The following is a 17,267-nucleotide window of genomic DNA, read 5'->3' on the forward strand; positions in this document are numbered from 1 at the left end:
TTAACACCCTGGAATATTCGGCTGTTTTATGAGCTGCTGACAAAGTAGCTTGACGACCACTTAAGGCTGTAAGGACACCCAGATTTCAGGAGATTCCCTGGCAAGCAGTGTCCTTACCCAGCTACTCGGAGTCTGCATCCAGGAGGTTTGAAAGAAAACCTGTTGTGTGTGAAATAAAAATTCACAGAGTGGAGAAGGGGCACAATATTCTCGTCATTTCCGTTTTTATCCTGCAAAACTTCTCTTAAAAAAACCCCAATATTAATCATGCCATTGTCGCTTCTGCCTTCCATTTCCAAGTAGCAAACAAGAGGGTGCAGTGAGAAACTGAACTGAGAAAGTGGGGACTATGACCTTATTCCTCATTGTGGCAAAATTCCCCCCCCCCCCCCCCCCCCGCACAGGCTCAGCCTCCAGTGCAGAGTCACGCCGAATTGCTCGTGCTGTTCTCCCTCTCCCTCCATCACAGGGCCTCTCTGGTTCTACCTTAGAATCTCTCTCCATCTGCTCTTCCTCACACACGGCCCCCATCTCTCTGCGCGGCCGCCTTCAGTGTCCTGGGTGCAAGACCCTGGTCCCTGTCCCTGCCTAAGGCTGTTGTTCACACAACCGTCATTTTTAAAACTTATTTTATTGGAGTTTAAATGATTTGCAGTGTTGCATTAACTTCTGCTCTACAGCAGGATGCTCAGTTATGCGGACATGTGTATGTAACATGCGTAACTGGATGTTCGTCTTCGTCTTCTCCCCATGGGGGTTGATCGCAGGAGTCTGAATCGAGTTCCCCGTGCAGGACCTCCTCCATCTAACAGTCTGCACCTGCTTGTCCCAAACTCCCGCTCCTTCCCTCCCCCACCCACCTCCCCCGTGGCAGCCACAAGTCTATTCTCTATGTCTGTGCATCTATTTCTGTTTCACAGATAAGTTCGTTTGTGTCGTATTTTATTTTATTTTATTTATTTATTTTTTTTTTTGGTCTTTTTGTCTTTTTTGTTGTTGTTGTTGTTGCTATTTCTTGGGCCGCTCCTGCGGCACATGGAGGTTCCCAGGCTAGGGGTCCAATCGGAGCTGTAGCCACCGGCCTACGCCAGAGCCACAGCAACTCGGGATCCGAGCCGAGTCTGCAACCTACACCACAGCTCACGGCAACGCTGAATCGTTAACCCACTGAGCAAGGGCAGGGACCGAACCCGCAACCTCATGGTTCCTAGTCGGATTCGTTAACCACTGCGCCACGACGGGAACTCCCGTTTGTGTCGTATTTTAGATTCCGCGTGTAAGTGATATCATATGGTATTTGTCTTCCTCTTTCGACTTGCGCTTAGTATGAGAATCTCTGGTTACATCCATGTCGCTGCAAATGGCATGATTTCGTTCTTTTTTTATGGCTGAGCAGTATGTATATACACCTTCTTTATCCACTCCTCTGTGGACGGACACTTAGGTTGCTTCCGTGTCTTGGCTACTGTAAATAGTGCGGCCGTGAACATTGGGGTGCACCAACCATATTTGCAAAGTTTATGAGGAAAATCCAATTAGCCACTCCTTAAAAGAGTATAAGAAAGAAAAGTAAACCAGAAAAGACGATAATTCTATGAAGAAGCGTTAACGGAGTGACTAACCAGTGTGTCTGGACGTGACGGGACCTTCCGGTCTTGGGCAAGGGCATGTCTGATCATAGTCCTCCAGAGTCAGGACTCAAATTCCCACAGATCACACTCTAAAAAAGCCCCTAAGGTTGTGCCCCAGCTAGTAGGAGGTTAGGAGGGGCTTAGGACTAGAACAAGCCCCACTAGTGGTCTGGATCCCAGGGGGAGTGTCATTGTCCATGAACTCGGACCCCGGCCTGGAGACAGCATCCGTGGCTCTGCGGGTGCTGTTGGCCTTGCACCTGTCAGAGGCACAGGGCTGGTGCTGGTCCTGTGATACCAGCAGGAGGCCACCAGTGACCCATTCAGCCACCGCAGGCCCCAGCAGCAGCACACCCTCAGCCAAAGCACGCGGAAAGGAGAGAGGCCAGGCGGGGTGACCGCAGGGCAGGCGCAAAACGTGCCAGTGGCTGTGCTTGTGCTTCCACCTAGTTTGCGTGTCCCAAGGGCCATGCATTTCCTGGAGTCCCCTTCAAGACCCTGATCTAAAGCATTCCTCGTTTTGAAAGTACAAAGTCGGGCCAGGATTTGCAGTGTGGCCACCAGGGCCCTGGGATTCGACATCTCGGCGGAGGCTGGACCACCCCCTCCAGAGCCACGCAGCCCCTCCCACATCCTCCTCCCCGCCCCTGCTCCGCATCAGACGCAGGGCTCACAGCCACCACACAGCCCTGCTGCTCACCGAGGCCTGCCGCTTGCCTCCACACCACTGAGCCCAAGGCTTATCTTCCTGGAGGGCCTGGCCACGGACCCTCACCAGTGCGACGCCAGCAGGGGGACAGAGGGCGGTGGTGTCCTGCTGCAGGGGCCCAGGCTGTGAAAGGCCGTGGAGGGAGCCGGAACTGAGCAGAGCAGGCCTTCGGCTTGGCCGCTTTGGCTGCTTCTCGTGTTTCTTTTACGGAAGCACCGTCCAGAACGGAGGAGAGGAACACAGCAAGGGTGGGCTTCCTGTTGCTGGCGACACAGCTCTGCAAGGACTTCCTGCCCTGTGAGGCTGGGGTGTGTCCCCTCCAGGTACAGAGGCGTGATCGCCAGAGCGCTCCGAGCCCTGTGCCGGGGGGATTGTACAGAGGCTTCATCACGCAGGCGGGATGTGTGATCATCCTTAACGCCATCCCCAGCCCCCCGCCCCAGGAGGGGCAGAGAGCGCCAAGCTTTTGGTCGTGGCCTGTCCTTCTCCCATCCGGGAGCCCACCCAGAGTCACCTCATTAGGACAAAAGATGCCCCTGCCACCTGGGAAATCCCTAGGGACTTGGGTGCTCAAAGCCAGAACTGGGGTGTCCTGCACGCCCCGAGGCTGTAGCCATCACCCCCTCCCTTGGCGGGGGCCCCGGATCAGCTTCCCACACGTGGGGACCGAGTGGCTGCAGGGAGCTGCACCACCATCCGTCCTCCTGTCTTTGTCTTCCTGGGCTTCACAGAGGCAGAGCCAGAGCTCACCTCGGCCCGCTTTGTCTTGTGTCCAAGTGCCGGAGGGATTTGTGTTAAGCAGCTGTGATGGGAACTGTCATTTGGCTCAGTTTGTGGTGGCCCCTCAGCACCTGCAGTCATTCTCTGGCTTGACCGGCCCAGGGCACAAGCCCCCCCCCTCCCCCGACCTCGTGTGTCCGCCCTGTTCCCCCAGGGGTTCTCAACCCCTGCTGTGGCTGGCGGGGACCTCACTTGTCCTTTCTGTCTTAATACCCAGCGTAACTCCACAGGCCAAGGTGGGTCCCGCCACAGAATATGCACCTGGGACCTGGGGAAAGGCCAAGGTCAGTCCATGGACCTGCTGGGCAAGCCGTGCCCTGAACTTGGGACCGGATTCTGTTGTCCGATTCTTAAATGACTGATGCGGACACTTAAATGTCGTGTCATTTGGGGTTATCGCGCATCTCGGCGGCTCTGGAATGACCTTGGGGCCCTCCCTGGTGCCTGTGCTTCGGCAGCTGCGGATCCCAGGAAGGGACCAGGATGTGTTGCTATATACTCTTGCCCCAGTGTCATGGGTCCCTGTTTAAGGCCGCTCTGGGCTGAGTCAGGATGTGGGCTGCCAGGTTCTGTTTGGGGAGCTGCATCAGCCTTGGGCTCGGCCGAGCATCCTCGTTGGCCACCCCTCCAGGCACATGGGGGTGCATCAGCAGCCGCCGCAGACCTTCCTGCTGTCACTCGGCCTTGTCGCTCACCAGGTCACCACCTGCTTCTGGCGGTTATGTGCCACCGCTTGGTCTTAGCTTTCTGGAGTCCGTCCTCCCTGTTGAGATGCGGGGACCTGGTTCATTGTCCTAGTCTGCCATCCGCCCTGGCCTCAGGCAGCTTCTCCAGGACGGAGTCTTGGCTTTCGTCGGGCTGTCCTGGGCCTCTGGGGAAGACGGGCATCTTGTGGCTTCTCTCCTCTGGGCACTGAGTTGACTCCCAGCGTGTGGTCTCTGTGAGCCTCGCCACCCGGCTCCTGGAAGCCGCCTGGCCACCCCGCAGCTCCTCCTTGTCCACTCTAGGCCCCCGTCTTCCACCAGCATCAAAGAGCCAGTCCCAAGGCATCTCAGGACGGTCCTGGCACCCTTCCGGGCTGAGTCACCTCCCAGCAGCACCCCTGCCCCCGTGGTCAGAGCTGTCACCATCCACCCCGCCCACTCCCCTTCCTGCCAGCACGGCTCAGGCCTCAGGCTCATGTCGCTGCAAGCACCAGCCCCTCCCACCCGGGCTGTGCTCAGACCTGTCTGTGGTTCTGGTCCAGACACTTGAGGGGCGGTGGGGCAGGCCTCACCTGCCAGGACATCGGCCTCCTGGAGGCAGCCTGGAGGGTTCAGGGCAGGGGGTGTTCACTGTTCCCAAGCAGGCCACCCAAATACCTCTGGAGTTGATGGTCCCATCTGAGCCAGCAGAGTCCTGACGTCACAGAAGGACTGGCCAGGACCGGGATTGGCCCCAGCATTGGCATGGTCCCGTCTTGGCCAGTTTCCAGCAATGCCCATGGCAGGGACACGGCTCCCCACCCCACTGCGGGGGCTTGTCTGACCTTGGTGGCGGGCTGGCCAACTGGCACCTGTCTTCCCTTTCTTCCAGGCTCAATGGCAGGTGACAGAGGTGGCACAGTCCCCATCCTGAGCGCAACACTCGTTGGCCAATATGGCTGTGGGGCTCTTGGTCCCTTGCTGCCCCCTCTCCACAGGCCACGCTGACCTTCGTGGGGCCTGTGTTCCCTCACTGCAGAGGGACCCTCTTGGCGTTTTGCATCCTAGGGCCACTTTTGGTTAGGGTGACCTGCCTGCTGAAAGGCCATGTGTGTGGAGACCCCCAGGCCAGGCATACCTCCTCCCACCGTCGCCTCCCCTGACAGACGCCAGGCCAGGAGCTTGGGTGCAAGCGATGCCGGGAAGCTCGCGGAGGGAAGAGGCAGAGCTGAGCTGCAGAGTCAGGGCTCTGAGAGCTTCCTGCGCCGCCAGGCGCCTGAGTGCCTGTACCGTCGGGCTGTTGAAAGGCAAGAGCCTGGGTCAGCCTCGCAGGCAGCGAGTCCTCACTGGGGCAGGAATTGCCGGCCCACGGCCTGCCTGCGCGGACTGAGCGGGTCTCTCTGCAGGGGCCCCTGGGGCAGAGGCCCGGGCCCAGGGCAGGGGCTGTGAGGGAGCAGACGGGGCGGGGTGGTGGGGGGCGGCGCGTGGGCTGGTTGCCCCCCAGCTGCGCAGTCAGCGAGCACAGAGCCCTCCCTGTGAGCGGTGCCTGCCTGGACCCGACAACTGAAGGAGCTGCCGGCGTAGCACAGGCGCATGTGAGCTCCAGTGCACACGCGCGCACACACGTGTACACATGCACCCACATGCACATGCACATACATGTGCGTGCGCGCACACACACACACACACAAGCTCCAGTGTGCGCACGCGCACACACGCACACAGACGCTAAACGTAAGGAGGCTTCGTGTGACATCAGCCACTTTGAAACTGTCTTATGTCAGGAAACTACAGAGGTTTTACTGAATTTTTAAAATATGTCAATTAGGACTGAGCACCAAGGAAACACTGCTTTGCCCAGGCCCTGTGCAGGCCGCTCAGCATGCAGGACAGCGGGCACTCGCCCTGGCCGCTTCCCTTTCCCGGGCCTGTCAAAGGAGGCAGCAGGTGACATGTCACAGAGGGGCTCTCACAGAGAAGCCACCGGCAGAGTCCCTCGGTGACCCTGGACTTCCGCAGTGGGTCATGAATTCTGACTACCCGTCCGGCTCTGGGGCCAGAATTGCTGCCTCAAAAGGGAGAGGCTCATTGCAGGAAATGAAGCAGAGAATTAAACCAGCAGCAGTCAGCGGAGGGAGGGTCCAGGACGAACACCCCTCCAGGGCCCTGCCCCATGGAGGAGGAGGAGCCCCCTCTGGCCTGGGGCAGCAGGGTGGACAGGCCCCAGTTGCCACGCTAGGGCTGGCACCATGCCGGCCGCCAGGCACGATGTCACGACTGAACGCACAGCCATGAGCTGAACAGGCGAGGTCCCTTCTCTCCGGGGCTGAGGGTCTGACGGGGAGACGGAAGCAGACAAGACGCAAGGGGCAAAGTGTGGGACGCTGAGGTATGGGGCGTGGAGCCGTGCAGGTGCTTGAAGACTGTGACACCCGGTGTGTGAGTACACACTTCCGCTTGCACCTGACACTTGTGTCAAGCAGGCACTGCAGGGGCCCAGAGACCCCGAGCCACCTGCCCAAGGTCACACAGAGCTGTATTTACCATGCTTTTGACTTTTAAATAACTACTTTATTAAGACATCATTCACATACCATGCGATTCCCCTACTTAAAGTGTGCGATTCAGTGATGTATGTGCACAGCTGTACAGCCACCAATCATTTTTAGAACATTTTTAGAATGTTCCTCACCCCACACAGGAGCCCTAACCCTCAACCCTCATCCACCCATGGCCCCGCAGCTGCTAACCTGCCTTCCATCGCTCTTTGTCTGTTTTGGAAACTTGCTGCAGTAGGCTTATACAGGATCCCGCCCTTTGTGTCTGGCTTCTTTTACTTTGCATAATGTTGTCAAGGTGCATCCATGTTGTAACACGCATCCGTACTTTATTCCCTTTTTTAAGACCTTATTTTTTAGAGCAGTTTTAGGTTCACAGCAAAATTGAGAAGCAAGCACAGACATTTCCATCTACCCTCTGTCCCTGCATGCACAGCCTCCTCCACCGTCAGCATCCCCACTGCCAGCAGCCCCACTGTCGTCATCCCTACCATCAGCCTCCGCACCATCAGCATCCCCACCGTCAGCATCCCCACCATCAGCATCCCCACCATCAACCTCCCCACTGTCAACATCCCCACCATCAGCATCCTCACATCAGCATCCTCACATCAGCATCCCCACCAGCAGCATCCCCACCATCAGCATCCTCACATCAGCATCCCCACATCAGCATCCCCACATCAACATCTCCACCATCAGCATCCCCACCAGATGGGACATTTGCTAAAATGGATGCACCTACACTGACATTCCCGAAACCCTCTGAGCTCTGCCCATGCACCCTCCCCATTATAGCCACTCATCTTTTTGCTGTCTGCATAGTTACACCTCTTCCAGAATGTTGGGCTGCCTCGCTGAGCTTCCTGCATCTAATGGGAGAACATGGGGTCCATTTGGGGCCCGCTCACAGGGCGCAGGCTTGGGCTCCAGGTAACCCTCCACCAGGAATACAGCACCAGGGGCACCAGCTCAGCACAGATGGCCTGGGACATCTAACACCGGCATCAGAGTGATCTGCAGCCTGACCCCTAAGCACGGCTCCACCCGCTCCCCGATGCCCAGACTCCCGGTCCCCACCCAGGCGGGGTCCCCACCTGCTGTCCCAGAGCCCCGCAGGTGGCGGGCGGGGGAGCTTTTAAACAGCAGAGGGTGACCCCTCAGGCGGGACGCCCAGGATCAAGACAAGGCAGGTTCTGTGAGCCACCCGGAGGAGGGGGCTTTAGGGCCTCCTTAAGGGCGCCGATCCCATCATGAGGGCCTCATCGCCTCCCAGAAACCTCATCACCCCACCGGCGGGGGCAGGTGGCCTCAGTACATGGGATCGGGGGCACAGCTTCAGACGACAGCACCTGGGGAGTGGTTGGCTCCAGGTGGGGCAGGGGCCCTAGTCAGGCCCCTTTTTCCTGAGGGGAGTGTGTTTTCCCCCCTTTCAGAGGGGATTTTTGGGGTGGAAGTGCTTCCAGGAAACGCTGGGGTGTCTTGGGAGAGGGCCAGGAACTGGGGCACAGGCGCATGAGGCCTGGGGACCCGGGAGACCCTTCTGCTGACTCACTCCCCAGATGGTCATCTCCGGGTGACAATGACGGCACCTCCCCTTGGGGCAAGGCCATTACACCACACTGCAGTTTACAGCTTCAAACTCGCTCTCCCACCGCACTGAGGACCCCGAGGCAGAGCCAAGCTCCTCACCACTCAGCAGGCCCGCGGCCCAGAGAGGGTAGAGGACCCGCTCGGAGCCACAAAGCTGGCAGGATACGAGTCAGGATGCCAGCCGCCTTCTGGCTGGCTGTCTGTCCTGGCGAAGGGCTCTCTCCCGCCCTGAGCTCCCCATTCCCAGCATCGTCCACCCTTTTCCCTAAAATCTAAGCCCGGCAGTCACGTCCTGACTGAAGACGCGCCCGGCCCAAGTTCCTGAGCGGCGGGTGTGGGGGGATTTACAAAATCAGCAAGGTCAGTCTTTGGGGAGCCAGAGGCCGGTGGAGGCGATAAGCAGCTCCAGGCATTGGATCAATCCGGAATTGGCGGTTCTTGGGGATGAAAAGTGAGACGCAACTGCAGAGCCTCTGAAAGGAGAGGAAAGCGCCTCATCGTCCCACCCCGCCCTTTGCGCGGAGATGTCTGCATGAAAACTCGAAGCTTCCTTCTTTTCCTGGGAAGAGCGACACCCTCCACAGAGAGAAGGTTAAAAATGGGCCAAAGACCTTCACAGAAGCCTCGCCAGAGAAAGTGTGCAGATAGCAGCGGGGTGTGCACGAGAAGGTGCCCGCAGCATGTGTCTTCAGGGGAATGCAGACAAGGACCGGGCATCAGCCCTCCGCCGCTGCTGGTGACAGGGGCGCCATCAGGCACCATCGCCAGGGAGGCCTCGGTCACCACTGCCAGGAACACCACCTGGCAGGGCCACTTGGGTAGACAGTTTGGCGCTTCTCACCAAAGGCAAACTGCAAGACCTGCTCTCCACCCCCTCTGTGTCTGCCCGGAGGCACCTGAAAAAGAGAGGACGCAGGGGGCGCCTCCTCTGCACCCCCTCGTCTGCCCGAACTCCTGCCTCACGGGAACTCGGGGTCACAGGTCCCTCCCAGGGAGCCTCACCACCAGGAAGACTGATCTCGGCACAGGAGGGGAGCCCAGAAGCGGACCCCACACCCAAACGGACTGTCACGATCTGTCACCACCCATCCGTCCTCCACGGGCCCACTCCTCTTCCCTAAAACCACCACTCTCCCCAGAGGCCTGCCCCGCTTCCGCGGCCGGGGCGGTGTGGAAACTCTCACACCTCACTGCCTCTGGCGGCCTCCACCGTGCCTGTGAAGCCCGCGTGCTCACCGTGACAAAACAGAACCGCGGACACCCCTTCTCCTCTTAACCTGCCCGTTGTGGGTTTGTCTCGTAGGCTGAGCCCTGAGGGTGGAGGAAGGCGCCTCCCCCCGTGCTGACCAACTCGGAGGGTCCTGCTTTCTAGCCCACGCCCGGGAGGGTGCCTTAGGGGGAGAGGGCTTGGGATCCAGGAAGGCCCGAGTTGGAAGCGCAGCTCGGACTTACCCGCTCTGAGCGCTGCCGAGTTATGGAGCCCGGGAGCCTCGGTGTGTTTGTCGGGAAGAGAGCGATGATCCCTCTGTCAGGAGGTCAGTGAAGATGAAAATACGTGACATGATGTATGTAAAGCACTGGACACAGGGCTCGGCAGACCGGTCGCCTCCCCGGATCTAAAGCACAAACAGCTTAGAGATTCAGCCTTAAGATAAGGTCCTCAGGCGGTCTGTCCACCCGCACGCGTGACCGAAGCTCACGGTCTTGAGACGCCACAAGCACAAGCAGTGTCTCCAAGTTGAAACAAAAAATGGACTGTCATCCCTGGAACACAGACCTACTGGCCAGCCCCTTCTTAGTCATCCAGGCTGTTTGAGACAAGAATCAAGGTTATATCCTGTATCTCTTAGCAGCTTTCTTGTCCTCCATCTAGTTAACGTTGTGTTTCAAAACCGTTCCGGCAAGAAGCAGGGGTTAAAACGCCCGTGTTGTGTGTATGCACGGAGACACGTGAACACACGTTACAGGGACTCCATAAACCTCACTTGTGTTCTAAGTTCTGTTTACAGACGTCGCGGTGGGGTCAGCAGTTTCAGTGATAAGGTGCGCCTTCCTCGTCAAGCCAGTTTTCTTTTTTTCTTTCTTGACTTTTTAGGGCCTCACCCATGGTATATGGAGGTTCCCAGGCTAGGAGTCTAATCGGAGCTATAGCCGCTGGCCTACACCACAGCCACAGCAACTCCAGATCCGAGCCATGTCTGTGACCTACACCACAGCTCACGGATCCTTAACCCACTGAGTGAGGCCAGGGATCGAACCTGCAACCTCATGGTTCCTAGTTGGATTTGTTTCCGCTGCACCACAACAGGAGCTCCAAGCCAGTTTTCTAAGCCAGGACTCCGGGGTGGAGTGAGAAGCACACCTGCTGTGGGGGGACGTGGGGTCGGTCTAGCTCTGCCCAACACGCCGTCAGTTCTTGAAAAGCCCTTAACCTTCCTGAAGCTAAGTTACATCATCCCAAACGTGGGAAGAGTAAAACTCCTCCTTCGGATCACAGAGGTGGGGTCAGGGTAAAATTAAATGATAAACTTTGAGAAAGTGTACAGTGAAAGCTATCCAGACAGGGTGGTTTCAGGCGTATCTGTGTACATTAGGTGTAAGGTATCCAGGCAGAAGGACTGGTTACTATTAGAAGCAATGAGAAAAGAGCAGAAGTCCTCGGCTGGCCGGCTTCGCTCACACCTGCTGCGGACAGCACGGGCTCGATAACTAGCTGTCCTGCGGAAAGAGCACATCTGGCGCTTACTTAAGAACCCTCCTCTGGATGATCTTAAACCTCCACCTTTAGAAGCACCTGGAATCGGTGTCCTCGGCTGCCGCAGACCCACATGGGCTCCGATAAATGCAAGGCAGTCCGTGTCAAAGCCACACTCCTAAGCGAATTCGCTGGCTGCTCCCAGTGTCCGCAGTTTCCCTCCTCCGGTGCTGATGGAAGAGCGAGGGCAGGAGCGTTCGTCTCTGCTCGGTGCCACGTCCCCCGCGGTGCCCGTTACGCCTGAGGCCCCGCAGGCCCCTCAGTGAGGACCCTGGGCTTGGGCAGCCTCCGTCCTCAGCCAGCCCGTGCCCACCAGAGTGGCGCCCAGGCCCTTCTGTGCCAGCCCGCTCTGACTCCCCAGACTGGGAACAAGCAGGGACCTCAGACGGAGAGGACGTAGGCAGGCGCGGCGTTTGTGCCGCGGACGGAGCTCAGGCGGGGAAACCTCCGCCCTAGGCGCGAGGTCCCCCGGGGCCTTTGGGAGGCAGGTGGCGAGGTCGTGAGAGGAGCCCTCTTGGTGGGATTAGCGTCCTTATACGGGGGACCCCAGCGAGCGCCTCGGCGTGTGGCCACGCGCAGGACCCTGGAGAAGGTGGCCCTCTGCGGCCCAGAGCAGGGCTGTCACCAGAGCCGGCCACGCTGACCCTGGCCCTGGCCGCCCTCCTCCTGGCTGAGAGGGAGCGATGCCTGGGGTGTGCGAGCCCCCAGTCTGAGCTGTTTCCAAACAGGCTGCTATCCAGCGTGCTTGCCAAGGCTTCTGTCGTTGCTTCCTTTTCCCCTGCAAGTCTCATATAAATGAGGCCACGGTGATGTTCCCCAAATAGTCCTAATCCAAACATCTGTCCTATTGGCCAAATAAATGAAAATAATCCAGAAAAATCCGATTTTTAAACAGTAATTTTCCCGCTGAACTACCTGCTATAGGAAGCATAAGGATGCTTTGGCCAGCTGTTGCCCACGTTCGGTTGAAGAAAATGCAGCCATTGATAGATGAGAGTCACGAGCCGCGGTGGCTGTGAGGTCCCCTCCCTCCCGCTCGGCCACACGCTAAGGCGGAACGATCATAGGTTTTCTGCCTAACTTGGTAACGGGCTGACCAGAGCCTCTGTCTCTGGGGCCAGGTTGGAGGACCTGCTTCCTGACTGGGGGGAGGGGGTTGCATTTGGGATTTGGGGATTTCGATCTTGTTTCCTGGGGCTAAACGGGGGGTGGGGGCACCCTTTTTACCAGGGAGGGCAACCTACTGAAAGAGTTCTCCTGGGTTAAAGGACAAGTTCCCTACTTAACAACTGGGCTTTGGCTAAAGTTAATGCACGAGCAAGTCACTGTCTTTTGAACTTAAAATTTCGATGCTTATTTCTCTTTATGAAAAAGCCTGCACATACAGCGTCATTACCGTAATGAAGATGCAGCGCTTCTCTCCCGGGGTTTACGGCGACTTAACATTCATTGTTCAGTTTGCGGAGGAGTGTCAGCAGCATGAAGGGAGGGGGGACCCCAAGGAGAAAGCACCTTGATTCTTAGGCGCGGGTGGGAGGAGTCTTAGGCAGAGCAGGTGAAGCCGTGGGCAGCGGGCACTTCTGGGCGGCATGTGACATCCTGGTCTCTCGGGGCAACGGCTCTCCTCTGCTGGAGGGCATCCGTCAAAGGGAGGCCTTGACTGTCCTTCTGTTGGTGGTGTCTCCTAATAAAGGAATAATTTGCATGTCTGTGGTGCCTTTCATCTCTGAAGGCTGCACAGAAGCTAAATTATTTAGCTTTATCGTAACGCTGAGAGGTGAGTCTCTCTGCTCCCCTGAGGCGCTGATAAGCTGCAGGACCTCCCCAAGGGCACCATTCAGAGCAGAGCCCGCAGTCCTGCTCCGGACCTGCCTGCCTCCTGAGTTATGTTCAGCTCATCAGAGGACGTGTCTCCCCCCAAACAGGTGTCTCTTTAAACCCCAGCTGGCCTCACCCTATTATGTGTAGACAGAGTCAGAGCCAAGCAGGGCCCTGGGAAGGTGGCACCTCCGCGGGGGGTTTCTCCTCCCTTTCATTCCCTTGCTGGTGAAGCGTTCACCCCCTGCTCGCCCGGGGTCCCTCCCAAGGGCAGGCACCAGGACAATGCAGAACCTCATTCCTGCGGGGCCCGCTCAGCCCACACCCCAGCCTGTCTCTTTCGCATGCTTGTGTGCCATTTATGAGAATAGTGCAGGCTCTGTTTGAATAAGAGAGCAATGCCAGGATTGTGCCCCTCGGCCTTCCTGATCAGGACACGCCAGGTGAGCTCGAGGCAGGATTTGCAAGGCAAAGAAGAGAACGGGGTTAGGATTCCAGAGGCTGTAGAGGCCGAGGAAGAAGCTGAGGCTGCAGGATGAGGAGCCTCCCCCACCCCAGGTCTGTAGGCCTGATCGAGCCCAAGGATGAGACGTGGAGTTTCATTTGCTTGTCTGAACTTTTCCCCCAGAGGTATTATGGAGTCTCTTTCCCAAGCGACATTCCTTAGGGGGTATTTTTTAATGGCTGGTGAGCCAAGCCCCGTTTCCTACAACGTTTATCATGAAAGTGACTGTTTCTGTTGGGGTTTGGGAAGAGGTGCTCCTGGATTGTCTGAGATGTGCTGGTCAACTCGCTGAGCCCCTGACAGCCCCTCACCCCTCACCCCCCGGGGTCCCTTGGTGAGAGGCGTGAAGCCTGGCACCCAGGCCCGAGGGCTCAGAGTTTGGATTCACTGTGCTGGGATTTGCTCCCTCTGGTGTAACCAGGTGTCTTGGGTAAGAAGCGTCCCTCTGCCACCTAACACCAAACCTCCTGAAATTACAGGAGGAGAAATGCCGCAGGCAGCCCAGGGCCTGGGGCTGCACTCCGGGCCGTCCTGTCCCCGGCTGGGCAGCCGCAGTGGCCGGGGTCTGGGTCACTCACAGCTCTGAAAGGCCCTGGCAGGATGGAGCTTTGTTTCCAGCCCTGGGCTCCTCTGCTCCCAGGGCTCCGCTGGCCGCACAGAAATGCTTGGGAGGTGATGTCACGAAATGTACCCAAATCAGCCTTTCCGCTGCTGGGAGCTTGTTCACATGGAAAGAAAGAAGCTTCAAAGACGGCCTCTTATTCCTCCGAACACGATTTCAGGGCCTCCACGTCTACCACGTTCCTGCCCAGAGGGTGGAATTGGAGGGGGAACAGCCCCTGAAATGTGATTATGTGCAGGGCCGGGGGTGGGGGGTTCTACTCAGGGCAGGGCCGGGAGGGGGGTCTGCTCAGGGAAGGGGGGCCCTGGGCTCCGTCACCCTCTCTCAGGACCTCGCCTCTGCGCGCCCGCACTTCCTGCCGTGTGGCATCTCTGAACCTGCTCTGTGGTTGGTGCGCTTGCTGGCGGCTCTCTGCGCGGTGTACTCACGGGGTCGGTGGTGGCCTGTGCGGTGAATTCGGTGTGAGGTGTGCACCAGGCGCCCTGGCCCCTCTCAGATCAGCACAGCCTCCCGCAGACGGGGGTCTAGACTCCAGTGAGGAAACCGCCCTCAGCCCCTTACAGGCAGGTTTCCGGTGGAGCCTCCTCGTACCTGTCTGCCCTGTGTCTTAGCACAGTTGGTGTCATCCGACCCCCCACCCCTCAGGACTGGCACAGCCGGGAATACAGTCCAGCCTGGGTCGGTACCAGATCTGTGGCCTGGCACGCTGGGGGTGTGCATTTCTTTAGAAGCAAAACTGGAGACGATTTGCGGCTGGAAGTTGCATCAACACTAGTCTCCCAAAGAGGATCAGCATGAGCCTGAGGATAAAGCCACACGTCTGAAGGAGAACTGAACGCCAGTGCCAAGAGACGGACAAAGAAGGAGGGAGCCCCTCACCCCCAAGAGTCCCCTGCTGATCTCAGGCCAGGCCAGTTTCACGCATGTGTGTATGTGCGTGTGCACGCGCCTGTGCGTGTGTCCGTGTTTCCTTCAAACTAGCCGTGGCTCCCCCAAAAGCTGGTAGAATGCAGTGCTTTAAATCCACTCAGAAACAGTCATTGAACCAGTAGAGAAATACAGTCCTGGCTCCTTCTCTTCCCTCTGAAATCTGTAAAAATGAAAAAAATATGTATATCCTTGACAAATTTAGAGCCAGTCTAAATCCTGAAGATATAGGGCACATTTTAAATGTGTTAATTTTTTAAAAGCTAGTTTATTTCTGTCTGGAATTAGTTTATATGCAGTTTAACGGGAAAACAATGTTTAAGAAGCAGCGCACAGTGTCATTGACTTTCCAATGAAAAGATGTTATTTTCATTTGGTTACCATTAAAACTAGATTTAGGGTCACCATGCAAAGTCATTCTTTAAATCAAATACATTTATATATGTACATTACATTTTCCATTCACACGTGTATAAGCTCTTTCTGAATAAGGTACTTTATTGTCTGACATAAGGCACATATGCAAAGATTTAGGAATTCTAGGCTTGGTGCAGTTACAGCTACTTTTACAAAAGGCTTTAACTAAATTAACTGAGTATAACAGGCATGACTTCTGCAAAAACAAATATTTGGGATTTGGCCTGTTACTGCCCTGCTTTTATTATACCAAGCGACTGGTCCAACTAAAACTCTCCCTGCTTTGGCACAGTTTACAGCCAGACCTCAGGGCAAGATTCCTCCAGCTTCCGGCCAGCACAAGCCCGTGCTGCTTCATGTCCCTCATACAACTTAAATTCAGGTGCTTTGAAGGAAAGCATGCCATTCCCACTGGCTGCCTCACTGAGAAGAAGAGAAATGGCAGTTTAGTAATGATCAGATTCTTTGGTCAATGTAGAAACCAATCTGGACCATTCACTAGCACCAAAGTACTTAGGAGGGTAAATTATCCAGTTTCGTGACCAATACAACACGCTCAATCCACTTTAATGCTTCCTGTGCTGTCTGCCGTCAGTCCTCCCGTGAATTAATTTCGCCAAAAATCTCGGGGAAGGATTGCATCTGAATGTAATCCTGGGGTTTCACATACAGTAAAAGATAACGGGAATAATCCAGGAGAGAAAAAACAAAAACACGCACAAGCAGAGCACTTGTTCTTGTACATCGGAAGTTAAGCTACGAGTGCTTGGGAGACAGTGGGGGACAGCGGGGGCCTTGGAGCTTGGATTGCCTTGGAAGTGTCCCCCTTTTCTGGGTTTCCCTTCGCATCCTCCACGCAGCAGCCTGCAGCTGATGGGGCCTCAGGTCCCTCTGAATGCTGCGACAACACATGTTCTCATTATAAACATGCCTAATCCCGAGTCGAAACTCTTTGTCCCAGTAACGCCCTGTGAGGACTTGGGCACCATGACCAGGAGGTGAGTAAGGAAGTCACGTTCCCTTTACCTGTTTGAATGGGATGTCTTCTCCTCCAACCGCCCGCCTCTTGTTCTCTGGCGGGGGCAGGGGAAGGAGCCGCTGGACAGGCTCCGGAAGCATTTGCCGCTGCGTGTCCCGCGCTCAGTGTCCGCCGTCGCCCCCTCATCACACTGCTTTTCCCTGTCGCTCTGCGGGGCCCAGGCTTTCCGTCTCACCCCCTGTAAGGTCGCTCGCAGAATGTCCCCCGAGACGCTCCGGCCGACGGAGTGTGGCTGCCGGGGGCCCCTAAGGGACTTGGCTGTTTTCCTTCTCTTTTTTCTTCCTTTTCCCTTCCTTCCTTCCTTTAACGCATGTGGCACAGTTACTACAAAGATAGCAAATGCTGTTGCTAATGCCACTTTTTAAACGAGGAAAAGGAGGATTTTAGAAGTTAAATAAACAGTTGTGGCACCTCTAAAAGGCAGTGAAGCTGAATTTTCGTCTGGGACCATCCCTCTCTGTGGGACTTTGAGAAGCCGCTTTAGGTTGCAACCTGGGCAGCCCCAGAGCAGGGGCTCCCACCCCCAGGGGTCGTGCCGCACCCCTGCACACCTTCAGCTCCTTCTCCATCCCTCTGGCTCACACGAGGGCCAGCAGCTTCTGCACGTAGAGCTGCCTCTCCGCAGGGTGGAGAAGGTGGATGCTAAGAGCTCATTTGAGGGGCCATGCAGACACTGGTGCCTCCAAGATGCTGCCGTCCCTCTGTCTCCCCAGGCCTTGGGGCGGTTGTCTGCCCGCTTGAGAAGGAAAGCCCGCCCCCTTCCCACATTCCACCTTCCAGCTCTGCCTCCTGCTTCTGAAATTCCCATCAGACTGCCTGCCCTCTGGGCAAAGGGAGACCTTTCCTCCCCTTGAAGGAAGCTCAAAGCTCTGGCCTTTTTGTTTTGGCTGACCCTGCAGCATGTGAAAATTCTCAGGCCACGGATCGAATCCATGCCACAGCAGTGACCTGAGCCATAGCGTGACAGGAGCTGGTCCTTAACCCACCGCACCACCAGGGAACTCCAAGCTCTGACTTTTTTGATTGAAATATAGCGGTTTACAGCACTGTGTGTCAGGTGTGCAGCATAGTGGTTCAGTATTTTTGCAGATTATACATCATTATAAGTTGTTACAAGGTATTGGGTATAATTCCCTCTGCTATTCAGTAAATCCTTGTTGCTTCTCTGTTTGGTGTAGAGTAATTTGTGTCTGTCCATCCTGTACACCTCATTTACCTCTCCCTCCTCTC

This window comes from Sus scrofa, chromosome 10 (assembly GCF_000003025.6).
Source record: "Sus scrofa isolate TJ Tabasco breed Duroc chromosome 10, Sscrofa11.1, whole genome shotgun sequence".
NCBI lineage: Eukaryota > Metazoa > Chordata > Mammalia > Artiodactyla > Suidae > Sus > Sus scrofa.